The 14,829-nt window shown below is 41.3% G+C and overlaps 1 long non-coding RNA gene across 1 annotated transcript in view; it reads right to left on the reverse strand.

Moving 5' to 3' along the window:
* Positions 1 to 582: 582 nt before the first annotated feature.
* Positions 583 to 14,829, reverse strand: part of LOC129785645 (uncharacterized) — a 42,646-nt gene continuing 28,399 nt past the window's right edge. The window contains exon 4 of the long non-coding RNA XR_008749798.1: positions 583 to 786. This is a non-coding gene — a long non-coding RNA (uncharacterized LOC129785645). The remainder of the gene's footprint in view (positions 787 to 14,829) is intronic.

The following is a 14,829-nucleotide window of genomic DNA, read 5'->3' on the forward strand; positions in this document are numbered from 1 at the left end:
ATAACCTTTGTTCTTTCCTTCACACTGGACCATTTTAATTCTCTTTCTCCCTCTTTATTTTTGTTATCTTAAATAATTACCCTTGATCACTCTTTTTCACATATTTGTAGATCACTTTAATGTCCCCATAGGTCAATGCCAAGTATGACTACAGTTAGTGGTTTTAATCTCTTCTCTTTTTTTCAGTCCGTGCAGCTATCCCAGCAGGACCCTTATCCGTACGATTATGTTTTACGGTGCTTTCCCTCTCTTCTGCTAAGTGATAGGGTTTCTGTTTTATTTAAATACCAAAAGTATAATGATAGAATTATCATGCTGTCTTCAATGAACGTCATGGCAATTTCCATACCTGCCGTGACACTGCCAGCTTGTTCTTTCCCAGAGATTATCAGGGTACTGGATTTCTCTTTAAATGCACGTACACACATATTTATATAAAACTCCACTGCCATGTTTAGCTGCTTAAAATTGTTTCTATATTTTTCTATATTTTAAAAAAGCTATATTGGGAAAAAGATTATACAATCAACTTCAGCATAATTGAGAAAGAAGACCAATTTCCAGTAACATGTTTTTTGGCAAATGTAATATGGTTTAATTTTTTTTTTAAAGTACGAAGAAATTAAGAAATGTTAGTTACTGTAGCAGAAGTTTCTCGGCTTGCTTCTAAGACAATTCAGTTCTGCGTAGGAAATTTTGTCTTCAAACTGTGCAGTGGCCTCGCTCCTTTGATTGCTAAATGTTCCAGTGCCTCTTTAGGGGATGTTTGTTCTCATTTATTCCCCTCTGTAATTAGAAATAGTGGTTAGAATTTCTCTATGGATCTGATTCAAAGCCCACAGAGGTCAGCTGGAAGATGTGCATTGAGTTCCCTGGGTTTGAGTGAGCCCAAATTACCCTCAAGCTCTTCTTTTAGTTTACAGGCAAGTTAACATCTTCAGTCCAAGCTCCCAACCACTGTTATACATAAATGCAACCTCCGGGACCTGAGAGCAGCAGCATAGCAAACACTCCTGCTCAGAGCTCTTCCCCCTTCAAAGAACCACACACCTCTATTAAATGCTTTGTCCTGCTGACAAAGGGTTAAAAAATACACATTTTGAAAAGAATCCCTTTGAATCATGGCATGAGAGGGAGCTCAAATATTTTCTCAATGGAGAGTTAGTGGAATTTTCTATAGATCTGGGGTGAAAGAAAAGTCTTCAGAAAGTCTCAGAAGAAAGGTCCTTTGAAATGGCCCGACTTCTGTTATGATAAGCAGTTCGATAAGCCCACCCATGGTAAAGTTATTAGGAATTCATATCATATGGATCCCATTAACCTAAACGTTTGCTTTTAAAGTAAACTTCTCGGTACACGGCTACCACTAAGTCCAAGCACTTCAGGTTTGAGGATTGTGTTTTTACAAATGAATCTAGGGTTATCCAATCAATTAGCTGAATTCCCTGTGTAATTGTGCTTTAAATGAATCACCTGGTACTAATGAGACTGCTTTCCCATTAAAAGAAAAAAAGAAAAAAATATCACTGCCTTTAAGGGAAACACTTTAAAATCTGTGGAAAAAGTATCACGCAGTATATAGTTAATCTTTGGCACTCACTGCTTTGGGATATAACCAAAGCAGGTAGATTTGAAAGATTAGGCAGAAGGATTTTGGTCCTATGGAAGTCAAAATATCACTCAAGCTATTTTTAATTAATTATTACAAGGCCATCTGAAATCATTATTGAGATCAAAGCCACGTTACTTAGGTGATAATAAAAATATAGGCTCAGAAAAAGTTTGCAGCTTATTCTTAACAGGCAGGAAGCGGAGCAGTGCCATGGAGACGATAGATAGAAGAGGAGGAAGGAACGGAGGCTCGCTGAGGCTGAATGACTAGTGAGGGCTATGCAGAAATCCAGCTCTAAAGAGCTTGGAAGAGAAGCCAGTTATTGTAATCATCTTGCCTGCTACACTCTGTTGCACTTTGGAAGGGTTTAATACATAAGCTTTTGCCATGGAATAATTTATCTGTGTGCTATATTATTGCACAATTTAGACATATTATAGGCCTTATAGAAGCATAAAGGATTCCAGACTAAATGGGCTATTTGTCTGTCCCAGTCAGGCAATGCTTAGCTATCAGTGGTTTAGTGAAGGATTTTATCATTTAGCTTATATTGTGTTTCTAAACGAATTCAGTCGAGCAAAAAGAGAAAAAAAAAGCAATTAAGGCCATGCTATAAACAGAGGAGTCCACAGGCAGGAGGCTGCAGTGAATTATACGGAGCATACTTCTCCCAACCGCAACTTGATTGAAACAATTTACTGGATGTGTGCGTTGAACGACAGTGGATCTGGGTGACTGATGGGGGAGCACCGTCAGCCCTCCTCCTCCCAGCCAGCACACACTTGCTGCTCCTCCTGGGAAAGGGTCAATGCTTTGTCCTGCTCCGCTTTGCCCCTGTGCGAAGTGATGTAACGCATCAGACCCAAAGGGGCCCCCAAATCAGATATTAAGCATATTGTTGAAATTATTGTATGGGCTATTTTTGGTTCATTCGGAGGTCACTGTCCTTCTGTGAACAGGGAGTTATTAGATATTCCCCTGGACAAACAAAGAGATAATTACTCAGCAAAATAAAAGAAGGTGCTTAGAAGTTGGCAAACCAGAGAACATTTTTGTTCTGATTTAGAGAGGGTTCTGGTACAAATAGCTGGGATTTCTGGCATGTAAAAAGAGTCTGGTTGAACATCTACCCAACTATTTTCATTGAAGTGGAAAGAAATGAGAAACATGCACAAAGTACCTACTTCTGATCACCAAGGTGTTTTGATCTCATAAATTATGTCTGAAATTAGGCATGGACTGGAAAATGTGAGTGTGTTTTCTCTCAGTCTGGGAGCTTCTTGTTTTGAGAGAAGGAGCACTGTTCCTCTACCTTCACCAAATACTTTTTTTTTCTTTTTTTCTTTCCACCTCTGCTTTCTAACAAGTAGGTTTCTCTAGCCATTTATCAGAGGTGTCATGAGTATAGGATGGAGAAGCACCACATACCTCCCTTTCTTTCTCCTCTGGGTTTTCCTCAGTCTAAAACTCACCCTTAGATCCAAAGAGACCTGAAAACGTTCCAGTCTAAGGAGCAGGTTGACCTGCAACCTAATCTCATCCCAACTGTCATAACACTATGTTAGCCATGCACAGCTAATAAATCATAATAATGCTAGCTTAATGGACCAGGCTTTGACAGTGCCAGGATTAGAAGGGCACACAATAAACAAAGCGTGTCTGAGCAGAGAGGTACAGTAGAGCAGTGAAAAATTGCCAAATGATGCAACAAATCTTCTTCTGGTATTTCCATGGGCCCCTGCTATAGGCAGTGCTGGGGGGAGCTCAGCTCCCTCCCCCTGTCCCTCTTCTCTTCTGCCAGACCCTAAAGATAAGGCATGAGAAGCAGGGTTTGGTGTAGGAGCTCAGCCTGGTGTAACGTGCAGCTGAAGAGACAGGACAGGCTGTCTGGAGGGGTGTGAGAGGAGACTGGTGAATTACCTTGCTCCAGCAGGGTTTTGTCCCTCCAGCAGCAGGACTGCTTACCAGCAAGGCTGGGAGCGGGTGGCTCCATACGGGGAGTGCAGCCCGGCCGGCCAAGATGGGGCACTGCCCTATGCATGCCGCCAGGTTCAATGTAGAGGTAATAAGCAAGGAGGAAAAAATCCCATCAGAAAAAGATGTCAATTTTTTAAAGACCTCAGGATATCTTACTGAATAGGCATGTGCCCAAACAATTTTCCCTGCAACTCCTACAACTTCCGAAGCAAACGCATGCATAGGTAGAAAAGCTGCGGAGAAGCTAGTTTTTACTAAAATGCTTTTGGCACCGAATTGTGCATCTTTTGGATACTGAAAGAGATTTTGACATTGTTTTCTTAACCCTGTCATGGGAAAGAGGGGGGATTTTTCAACCTTTGCTAATGATGGACAAGCCTGAAGACTTTTGATAATTTACTTTACAATGGGTAAATAGCTAAAGTAACCTTATCTGAACTAGCCAGGATCGTTTGGTCTGAATAAAGAAGCTGAAAGTCTCATGAGAACAGGACTTCTTACAAGTTTTCCATTATTTCCCCTTTCCAGTAGGAAAAGTGACACAAAGAGGATATCCTATCTTTCTGTATTTCAGCACCTCTGCTTCTCCTCGGAGCTGGAACCAAGAAGCTGCAAAGTCATGTGAAACTAGAGATTGGGAATCATTTAACTGACCTTTTTGAAAGGCTTAAATGTGGCTGTATGTTTATCTGCATATCCACATAGTGACAGAGAAAGAACATTTCTTTGATGCATTTCTTCTGTTAGGTCCATTAATTTCAGTGGTGTTATTTCTACACTTACATATTTTGTTAAGAGATGAATCAGATCCCCCTTTACCCCCTATTTAGCAACATTTCTGCTGGTAGAACTGGGGCTTTCTTGGCAGAGGAGAAGACTTAATTCATCTTGGAGTCACCCAAAGAGGTGAAAGAAAGATCTTAGGTTACAAGTTGAAAGAGTAAATTGTCAACTCAGAGGAACTAATCTTAAGCCCAAGTGAGCAAAGTGTGGTTTAGCTTTCAAACGTGAATTTTCAGAATTGCTAGAAACATCCCTTTGCTGCAAACCCTTGGATTTCCAACACAAAAATTAAAACAATACAAGAGTTAAGTTCTGCCTGACCTGACTACTAATACGGCAACCCTCTATTTGTAAGAGGTCTGAGCTGAAAGAATAGACAACCTGTCATTAATAAAAGTGTGCACCTCCAGTCTGTAATGGGACCTTATGCTTTAGATTATGTGTATTCAGACAAAAAGAAAGAAAGGAAGAAAAAAAAACAAAGGAAAAGGGCCATGATCCGTGCTGATGCCGCATTTTTGTTATTAGTAGTGGCCCTGTCCCAGCCAGGAGCACATTGCATGCAGAAACCAAACCTAACCATTGAGCAATACACTGGGGGGGCTGGGGGCTGAAATCTCCATGTCTGGGCTTGCTCCAAGGTGAGCAGAGCAGTGTGATCTGGATCCACCCATGCTTCCGTGGCTCCAACAAAATCTGTTCACTGGGCCTTTGCATACAGTACATGCCAATGAAACCCAAAGCTCTTTGAGCAACTTCAGTGACTTCCTTGGTCTTTGGATCTGACTCTTGATAGTATCTTTGACCGGTAATAAGCGTGGGTATCTCCCCCAGTTCGTGCAAGGAGTCACCATCAGTACAATGGCTGCAAAGATTTATAAACTTCTCTGGTTCGGGCAAATTGGTAAATGTCTTTCCTCAGCTGATTCTTCGATGATTTTTTTATGTACGGAACTGCTGGAGGCTGGACCCCTGGAGTGCCTCAGGATGCTTGTGCCCATGCAACATCTAGCTCTTCCTAGGCCTAAACAGACGTGCAAATCAGCTCTCGAGCACTTGCGGGTGCTCTGTTTTCTGGCATGCTGACTTTAGCATGGCTGCAGAAGAACCTGAGTTAGCTCTCTGCAGATCCAGACAGACTCCAGCTGGGCTTATTAGCCCAGTACAGCTCTGCCTCCACCCAGAGACAGCCAAGGCTCAGGCTGAACCTCAGTAAATCCCAAAGGCTGAGCCCCTGTGGGTGGATATCTGCCCATCTCCCAGTGCTGCCGTCTCTCATCCATCCAATACTTGAGTACCTGGTGAGTTCATTGCCCATTTTATGAGCTACTGAGTGCAGTGAACATGTGACTTAACTGTAATTGAGTTTTAACTGCTAGGAAAATATCTGATTTCTATTTGGGTACTGAGTTTTTTGGTTTCTCGAATTTTTATCAGGTTTTTTTGGAGTGCATATAGTATGTAGCTCTGATGACTAAGAAATGGGAGAGGACATTGTGAATTGCGAAGCATAAAAAGGAGGAAATGTAGATTAGTGATGTTCTCTCCTTCCAGAAAGGAGTATTTATGACTCTACCAATAGGTTATCCTGCTTCAGCCCTGTACAAACACTGTCTCCAACAGAGGGAATCTTGATTTTGAACAACTTGCCATCGGATGCAGTGTCCTGGTTCTCATTGCCTGGAATGGGAGGTAGTGCAGCTCAGCTCCCCACAGCTTGAAGACTTTGATGCTTGAAGTCCATGTCTGCATGCTTTCCAGACAACAGGAAAACTACTTTATGCAGATCCATTTACACAGTATCTCCTGAACCTCAGCAGCATTAGTCTTTGCAATTGCTGTCACTTAAAATTTATCCAAGCTATTATATTGCCACAACGTTGCTCAAATTCCTTGACTCCTGTTCCCTCAACACACATCTTCATCTAAGAGATCCTGGCCCTTCAGGCTGTTCCTCTTCTTTCCTTGCAATGTTTCGAACCAAAGTGAAATGAAGACTATCCTCCTGTTGACATTCTGATTTTGGTTGTGAAGGATGTTTTTTCTGCGAGAGCTGGAGTTTCCACAGGCAGCTAGCTGGGTTTGTTTATTCCCCGAGCATTTCAAAGCCTGCACTGTCCCGTGGCTCCACATCATTAGGGCTGCTTTAGTGCCTGACAAAAGTGCGGAGAAAAACCCCCTTGAGCACTGGGTGTTACAAACTTCTGCAGAGGAGTGGCCAACAACCTCAGCCTCCCAACGCTTGCCTGCCAGACCACGCAGCGCTAGGATGCTAAAATACGTTCTTTCCTGGCAGCACTCAAGAACGGCCAATTTAGTGGGAGAAGGAAGCTGGCAGAGCTCTGTCTGTAGAAGACTTTGAAATATTATGATTTTTATCAGAAATGACAACAACAAAAAGAGCATAAGCCAAGTATTCTCCACAAGCTACGCTTGTCTGCTGCCTTCCTCTACTCTCACCAACGTCATGGAGAGAATTTCCTTAGGTTTTCTCCAGCAGACAAGCAAGACTCTGTATAGAAGAGTTTGACTCAGTTACTGCAAACATTTTGGGTCCTTGTGTTTCTAAGGGGCAACGCATGTTTTCAGTAAATTATTGACAAAGCAAAAGTGTGACTCTTCTGAGGTCATTTAAGTGCATGAGGCTACATTCTTTCTTGCAGAGTTGGTGAAAGTAAACAACATTATTATAGATTTTGGTCATGCCCTGGCATCAGTAAGTATAGTTTCTGTGTTTGCCATATGCTTGCATTGAACTGGAACAGCAATGCGTACACAGGGAAATTGTTTAAAGAGCCAGTTCAACCTCAGTACTCGCTGTCAAAATTATGATGTACACGATTCATTCTGCTAACCACAAAAGAGTTTTTGTTTGTCAAGTGAAATAATGTGTAATTTGGTATATCATTTAGGAAAGCTTCCCTCCCCCCCCTTTTTTTCAGTGTCCCACCGCAGGCCTGGAGACTGCAGCATCGGATTAGCGGATAGCATCCTGCAGCTCCACAGGACGACAGCGACTCGATGTGAGATAGGAGGCAGAGGAGGCATAAGCCAAGACTTTAAACTGTGATTGCAGAAGGTGGCTTGCTGAGCCAAATAAAGAGAAGAGGGAAAATTGACACCCCACAAGACATGGACAATTGTTGCCACCGGCTGGGAGGCCTTAAATTACAAACCCATTTTGTATATCCAAAAGCTTACACTTTCTATTTATATATCCCACTTCTTCTGCGCACCAAAAGTTGGATTTGGCAAATGCAGCTATTCCCTGCAGGCATATGGGTGAGGTTTTCTGCAGAGAAAATAAACTTGATTGTTGAAAACCTGTGTTTGCAATTAGCCTGAGTTTCAATATTCTCAGGTCAAAATAGATCCTTTAAAAAATCATAATGCTTTGAAACAGATTAATTTTCTTTCTGAAATGGTTATTGGATTAAAATGAAGTATTGAAACATTTTTGGTAAACAAGTCATAGCAAAACCTTTCAATAGAAATTATGGAAATATGGAAAGAAAGAAAGAATACAAAGTCAAGAGCTTAGGACAAAGTTTTTTGGGTTAAAGACTACCATTTCTGTTAAAAATCATTAGTTCTAAAAATGACAACCAGCTACATTAATCAGTTCAGCTACACTGAACAGGCCAAACCCAGTTTCCAATACATCTTTTGGGAGATTATTCTACGGTCTGAGCGATCTTTGCTTGGCAAAGGAGCAGGTATAAACAGTAAGAAACATTTTCTTTGGGGACTTTGGTAAGCTGGATGAGAATATAGTTCATAAATATTGTCACAGAAAGCTGTGTTTTGCCTTTGGACAAAAAGCCAGATTTTGCAGGGCATTTAGTGCACCTTAATTTCCTTAAGAGTGTGGAACAGAGGCTGGCATGAAAAAATAAATGAAAAGTCCCAGCCAGGGCTGAGCCAAGGAGGTCTCAGGAGCTGGGAATAATCCTTAAATTCTAAAGCAACCATTCAAGGGGACAAACTATTTTTAATCATCTATTTGCTATTTATATTTCAATGACATCTCCAGAATGTGCCAGCACAACTTCCACCTCGGACGGCCAGCTTGAGGTGAATTTTCATCTTTCCAGCAATGGAGAAAGAGTAAGAAATCAGAAATTACATTACAGGAATAAAAAAAATGGATCCAGAATAAAACTCGTAAGTAATTACTTAGGTCCTTGAGGCACACCAGCACAGCGCAAAAGAGCTTTGATAGGACTGAGAGCCAAAGCCTTTCTCCTCCACCTCGGACTAGAGCTACATCTGGCATTTCACCCTTGTAAGAAAACAGTGAGGGGCTTGTTCCAAGGAAGGTGCAAGGAGGGTAGTGAGAGCCCGCTCTGCATGCTCTTTGCCTTGAAATATTCCTTCACTGCATGCCCACTTGAAGGCCCCTTTATGCTAAGGAAACCTAGTATAAATAGGAACCATGCTCCAAGAGCCTGGAAAGCCATAGCACGAGAGTTCAAACCTTTCCAGTGCAGACCCTCTCAGATCAGAGCGGCTCTAAACCTCCGCCCGGGTTTCACCCCACTGTACAAAGCTCAAAGCTGCCGTGTGCTCATTAGCTTTGGCTGATGAGCTCTGCTAATTACTGGGGCTGTCGTGTTACGGATAGCAAGAACATCTAGGGCATGTTTTTGGAGGAGAGGAGGGGATGTCTCTTAGTTCCCTTCAATTTCTTGAAAAGAAAAAGCTTTTTTTTTTTTTCCTTAACCTTGAAGTGTTACTTGTAAATGGAGGCCAGAATTTAATTTCAGATAGTGTTACTCCACCTTGTGCAAGTGATTTCTCTTGACACTGCACTGACTACCCATGCACAAAAAGCCCTTTATGACTTACACACCAAAGAGCCTGAAGTATTTTTTGCCTCTCCGAAAATGACATTTCGTTCCCCTCCCCATCCCCCCCCCCCCTTTTTTTTTTTATCACCTGAACACTGGTCTTAAAACCACAGCACGCAAAGGCCCCATGTGAAGTAGGGAAAGGCATTCAGCATCTGCTTATATCCCCAAACTGAAGCACCAGTGTGCCTAAAAAAGCTTGTATTTAAAGGCATTGCAGCTGCATCAGCTCATATTTCATCCAGCCACCAATTTCCTTTTCCCCCTGACAAACAGGCCTCAGAAAGAACCCAGGCCAGAAATTCTCCACGTTAGCGAAACATTTCCTCTTTCCCGTTCTCCCTTCCATTAACATTATTACGCTGCTCCTGGGAAAAGATGACTTTTCCAATCCAGGCAGCATATTTCTCTCTTTTCTTTCTCTCTCTTTTCTCCCTCTCTGGGCTAGTGGTAAGGAAAGAACTGGGGTGGAGATAACAGGGGGAAAAGGAATATGGGGGTGAAAGGAAATATAGTGTTTCTTCAGGAAGGACATCTTAAAATCTGCCTCCCTTTTTGCATGCAAATGCAGAGGGATAACAGCTCCTGGCTCTTCCCTCCACTGGGTGTGGGACACAAAGATGGAGAAAACCACAATGCTGGTGACAGCGTTCGAGGAGGGTCAGGTGCTCCCTCTGGGATCAAGAACTGCTTAAAGCCCATTTGACTGAGCCTAGGGGTTAAACTCATCCCAGGCCAGACCGCAGCCAGATCTACCTACAGCTAGCTAATAAGTCAATATTTGCAGCCCTCGGGATATTATATGTTGTTTCTAGATGGCCAGCAGCCTTCCAGATTTGCGCAATCCCGCTCGCCTGCATCCCACCTCCACTGAAGGTCTCCATCCTCCCACCTTGCAGGACCAACCCTACGGCAGCTGTAACTCACGCGTCTTTACTGCCTGACATATATCAGGACCATAGCAAATGGGTTCAACCTACACAAGACCAAAACCAGATCTGATACAAAAATGAGTGATTATCCTGGGTATCAGGAGAGTTGCACTCATACCAAGGCTGACTTTACCACGTACATCTTTGCTACAGCCTGCTTGTATTTCTCTCCTCCTTCAAGAACTGGAAGGCAAAGTCCCAGAGGACAGAAAACATCTCACTGAAATGAGTGGCAAAGGACAGCTAGGTCATAATTCCTTGCCGCAGAGTAAGCGTGTCGTGACTGAATCATAAACATTCTGTTATGCCTGTAAAAAAGGTGAACGGCAGCATCTGCTCACTCAAAATACCCTCTGGCACTATTGGAAAATCTCTTTACTGTATTCTAAGGTTTTGAGGCAGCTCTTGTAAGTTCTAAGAGGGAATCATTTATTCTTCATCATTTTTCCTTAAAGTCCTAAAATACCTTGAGTTCAGCACATCAGAAGTCAACCTAAACAGCAGGTAGCTTTTCTGAAAAAGTGGATTATAAAGGGAGCAATTTTCCAGTAAAGAATAGGCTTCACACAACATTTCCTGCAGGTACTGGTTGCTTAATCATGTGCTACCGGCTGAAGCAGGTATTTTTGATCAATTAGAATTTATGTAGTTTTAGCAAGTCGTGGTGATAAACACAAAACATGGCCATGGAACTGGGTGAAAAATCAAAACTTAAAGAAGTCCAGGAATGGTTCATTTCAAGAGATCAGACTGAGTGAATGTACTTTCTGTTGTTCTATTCCACTTTGACTTTGTAATTTTGTTCTAAAAAAATCTGCATAAATTGCCATTTGCAGTGAGAAAGGCAAGAGTCATGGCAAGCCAGACCCCAGAACTTTTTCCTCCAGGACTGGCAGAAAGGGGCAGCTTCTCTAATTGCTCTTTGTTGTGTCCCCTGTCCCGTCCCCGTCCCGTCCCCACCTCCCCCCCCCTCCCTTTTTTTTTTTTTTTTTTTTGTGTTTTCTTACTTGCTTTTCTGTTTTTGCTTTTCACTCTGAGTTGGGAGCTTTGTTCAGACAGACCTTCCCTTGTGAATGGTTTCAGTTTCAACAAATTGCCATTCTGTGACACCCCGCCAAATAAGTACCTTGGAAAACTCCCAACCACCTCTCGTCTGTACGCTGGAGCACATTTCATTTCCAAATCCTCGGCTAGCCATGGACCAAACCATCCGTGGGCGTCGCTCCCTTGACTCCAGGGCATCCCCTCTGCGAGGCAGTTGGCCCCTCGTTATGGAGAGGCAATTTGTATCAGAGGAGCGCAGTGGTTGCGGAGGTGAGATACAGACTCAGCTGAAAGCTGGGGAGGGTTGGTGTTTCGGCAGTATTGACAACAACAGAGTATTGATATTGTGTCTGGTTTTGATTTAGAGCTAGTTGCAATGTCACATTTTAAATAAAATTATTCCTATTTTCTAGGGCTTGAAAGAATGAACTGTCTGTTTTTGAAGGTTGAATGCAGGCAATCCTCTCAACTTTACGGCTTTATCGCCTTCAGACAGACAATACTGTTATATTTAACAGTGCCTGCAGAAATACGAAGTCACTGATTTTTAAAAGGAAACATAAAAGTATTGATAATGCCAACATTTTGTAAAAAATGTCATTTTCCAGAACGGATTGTTTTTCAATGGTAACATGCTTGTAGTGAAAAAGTGAGGTGAACTTACATCTTTTTTTCACTAGGTGTAAGAATAAATCTATAATTAAAGTGCAGCAGATACATAATGAAAAGCAAAAGCATTAGATGCAAATGGGCTTGGCTAGACAACCCAGGTTAATCCTTTAGTTGCATATTGTGCACATCTTGATGGCTGATTCTACTCAGAACCCCTGAACGTGATCCTTGACTTAATTTTTTCTCTTTAAATTTATACTGGAACAGCCTACACAACATTTTTGAACCATGTTTTGACTGATTTTTATTTTTTTTTTCTTTTTACCTCACATGGTTACTATGACCAGTAAGAATAATAAAAATAATAAAAACAATGTTAAAGCTATGCCTAGAGAAGCTTTACTTCAGCAGTCCACCAATGTCAAAATACCATTCTTAGCCGTCCTCATTTTCTGTCACGTGGTTAAAGATTTTTGCTTCATGCCTTTCTGGTTAGAGATGTCTTGTTTGAGAATTCTATTTCGTGCATGTCAGAGAACAAGTATGTTTTTTATGACATTTATGAATGTGACCAGTCTGGGAACATGCTGTGTGTCTGGTCAGGTTTAAGCCAAAATTTAAGTCATTGTAACTAGAATTTCCAATTTTGGTGATAGCTGATACATCTGGTGGGGTCAATAAATTGGCAAAGTCATCTTTTATAGTACAAAAAGGTAACTGCTGTTTTATAGGAATTGTCAGGGCGAGGTTTTATTATCTAAGGTATTAATCAGAATGACTCCTTCTACCTTCCCCTGCCTTTCCTTTTCGTTAAGCTAGTCCTATAAAATTCATATTAACTGTAGTATTAAAACAAACAAAAAAAATGCATATAGATTCCAAATGCCTGTCCCAGAAATCAGTTTTGCCCTGAAGTGCAAGAATCAATCCTGTAGCATCAAAACATCAAAGAATTACAGTTTTATGTTGTATTAAGCCTGTCTGTCTTATTTCAGCTATTCTAACACTCCGAAATACATGATTGAGAGCTGTTAACTCCCAACGATACGCTCCTGGCAAGCAAGCTTGAGGTTTTTTTAATATTTTATTTTAATTATTTTTAGTTTATAGCTCAGCAACTCGACTGACCCAGGGGAACACTTAAACTAAATTTGATAGATGTCAAGTTAGAAAAAATAAAGACAGCAGTGTTCTTTCTCCCTGCAATTACAAATGTTTGCTGGAGACTTTTCTGACAGTATTAAGCATAGCAGAGACCTGGGGAGAGCGGGGAGGGATGTCGTACCCCTTTGCTGAGGTCACTTTGGCTGATGTTCTCCAGAACCTGGAAGGGGAGGAGGACTAGGACACCTACTAGTAGCAGTTGCTCCTAACCCCAAATACTGTGGGTTTGCTTTCCTCCCCCCCACCCCGCCTTTTGCCTGAGTCCTGATGTGCCTTGCATCAACTGGAGGAGCTGAAAAGAGAGGGCTTGTTTTTTCAGCTGACATTTGGAGCTGTGGAGACCTGTGAGATGCCCCATAGATGGGCTGAAAAACCCTCAACAAAAACATAGAAATTGAGCTTAACGAGCTGCAAAGCAGCGAGGAAATGCTCCAGGAAACTATGCAAAAGCCTGCTTTTGAAAGTCTACCTGAAAAGAAAGTAAAAATCAGAAACATAATAATAATAAAAAAATCAATCTACTGTTTTCTAGTCCATTTTTTTCCTTGTAAACCAAAATATATGAAGATACTGTAAAATACACTGATGCAATCAGTGAGAAAGAGAAAAACTAGTCTTCACCAAGTTCTATAGGAATTATTCAGAGGGGAAAAATGTTGCATATCTCCAGTATAATATGCTGGCTAGCTGCATAAGGGAAAAGGAATGGGTTTTCCAGTCTTTTATCATTAGATCACTGGCTCAAATCTCTCCGAGGGACTTCATCCAAAACTCAGTGAAATCAGTGGGAGTCTCATTACTCTGAATCAATACCCAGGTACACAACAAGAAATGAATAACAGAAATTATTAGAAAATAACTCCTGAATTTTCATATATTATTTTAAAAATGTTCAGAGCTTTCTTTGAACCGGAACGAGGGGAAAGATTTCTTAATGGTCTGATCATTCCGTAGTTCTTTTCAATATTTGTTTTTGGGTGATCCCTACCCCTTCTACTGTAAGAAGATCTGCTTCTTATATTTTATCACTGAAAAAACCTTTTTTGCTGTTTTTCTGTTTATAATGAAAAAAAAATCAGAATTATATCTATGGGAGTGGATCATTTTTCTCATTGAAAGAAAAGGCTGAATAAGAAATGCTGCACAAATTGGTATCATATGGAGCTGTTTCATGGTTCATGTGAATTCACCTGATGCTGGCCCAATTTGGCGGAATTTTCTGACTGAGGTAGTATTGCCAGAAGGTGCCCACAGCACAAAGATCAATATCAGAAATTCCCTGAGCCCTACATTTTTCTAAGCATAAAACCTGAACTACATTCTTCTGCAGGAGATGTCCCTTCCATTGTGGGAACCAAAGCTGGTACTACACTTGCTAACGATTTAGAGTGTTTTCGCTATTTTCCAGTCTCATTAATTAATTTCAAGGTAAACCCTTCACTGAATGGGCATGTATTTTTATAACACATTGAGGAACACATACTTCAAGTGAAATACAAGCTGATTTATTTCTATAACCATAGGGAGCAAGAGTATTCCCTCCATATTTTTCATCCCAGCTTTCAGACAAATAAATCAACACACGTATAGATATATATTTACAATACTTGGTAACAACAATAACAAAAAAAAAGTTGAGGCCATCTGAATTATTTCATAATCAGGCAGGTAAAGTGGCTTAGCAGATTATGAAACCACGCTGCTGCCAAATTGTTCCATGATGATAATTATTTGCCTCTGTTCTTTAATTCTGGGTGGGCAACATTGCTTTTCCTCTGCCCACTGGAAAAAAAAGCAGGATGGCTCTCCCTATGGTTTTTGGCTTAACTGCACACATCTGGGTTTTGTATCAAAA

This window comes from Falco peregrinus, chromosome 14 (assembly GCF_023634155.1).
Source record: "Falco peregrinus isolate bFalPer1 chromosome 14, bFalPer1.pri, whole genome shotgun sequence".
Lineage (NCBI taxonomy): Eukaryota > Metazoa > Chordata > Aves > Falconiformes > Falconidae > Falco > Falco peregrinus.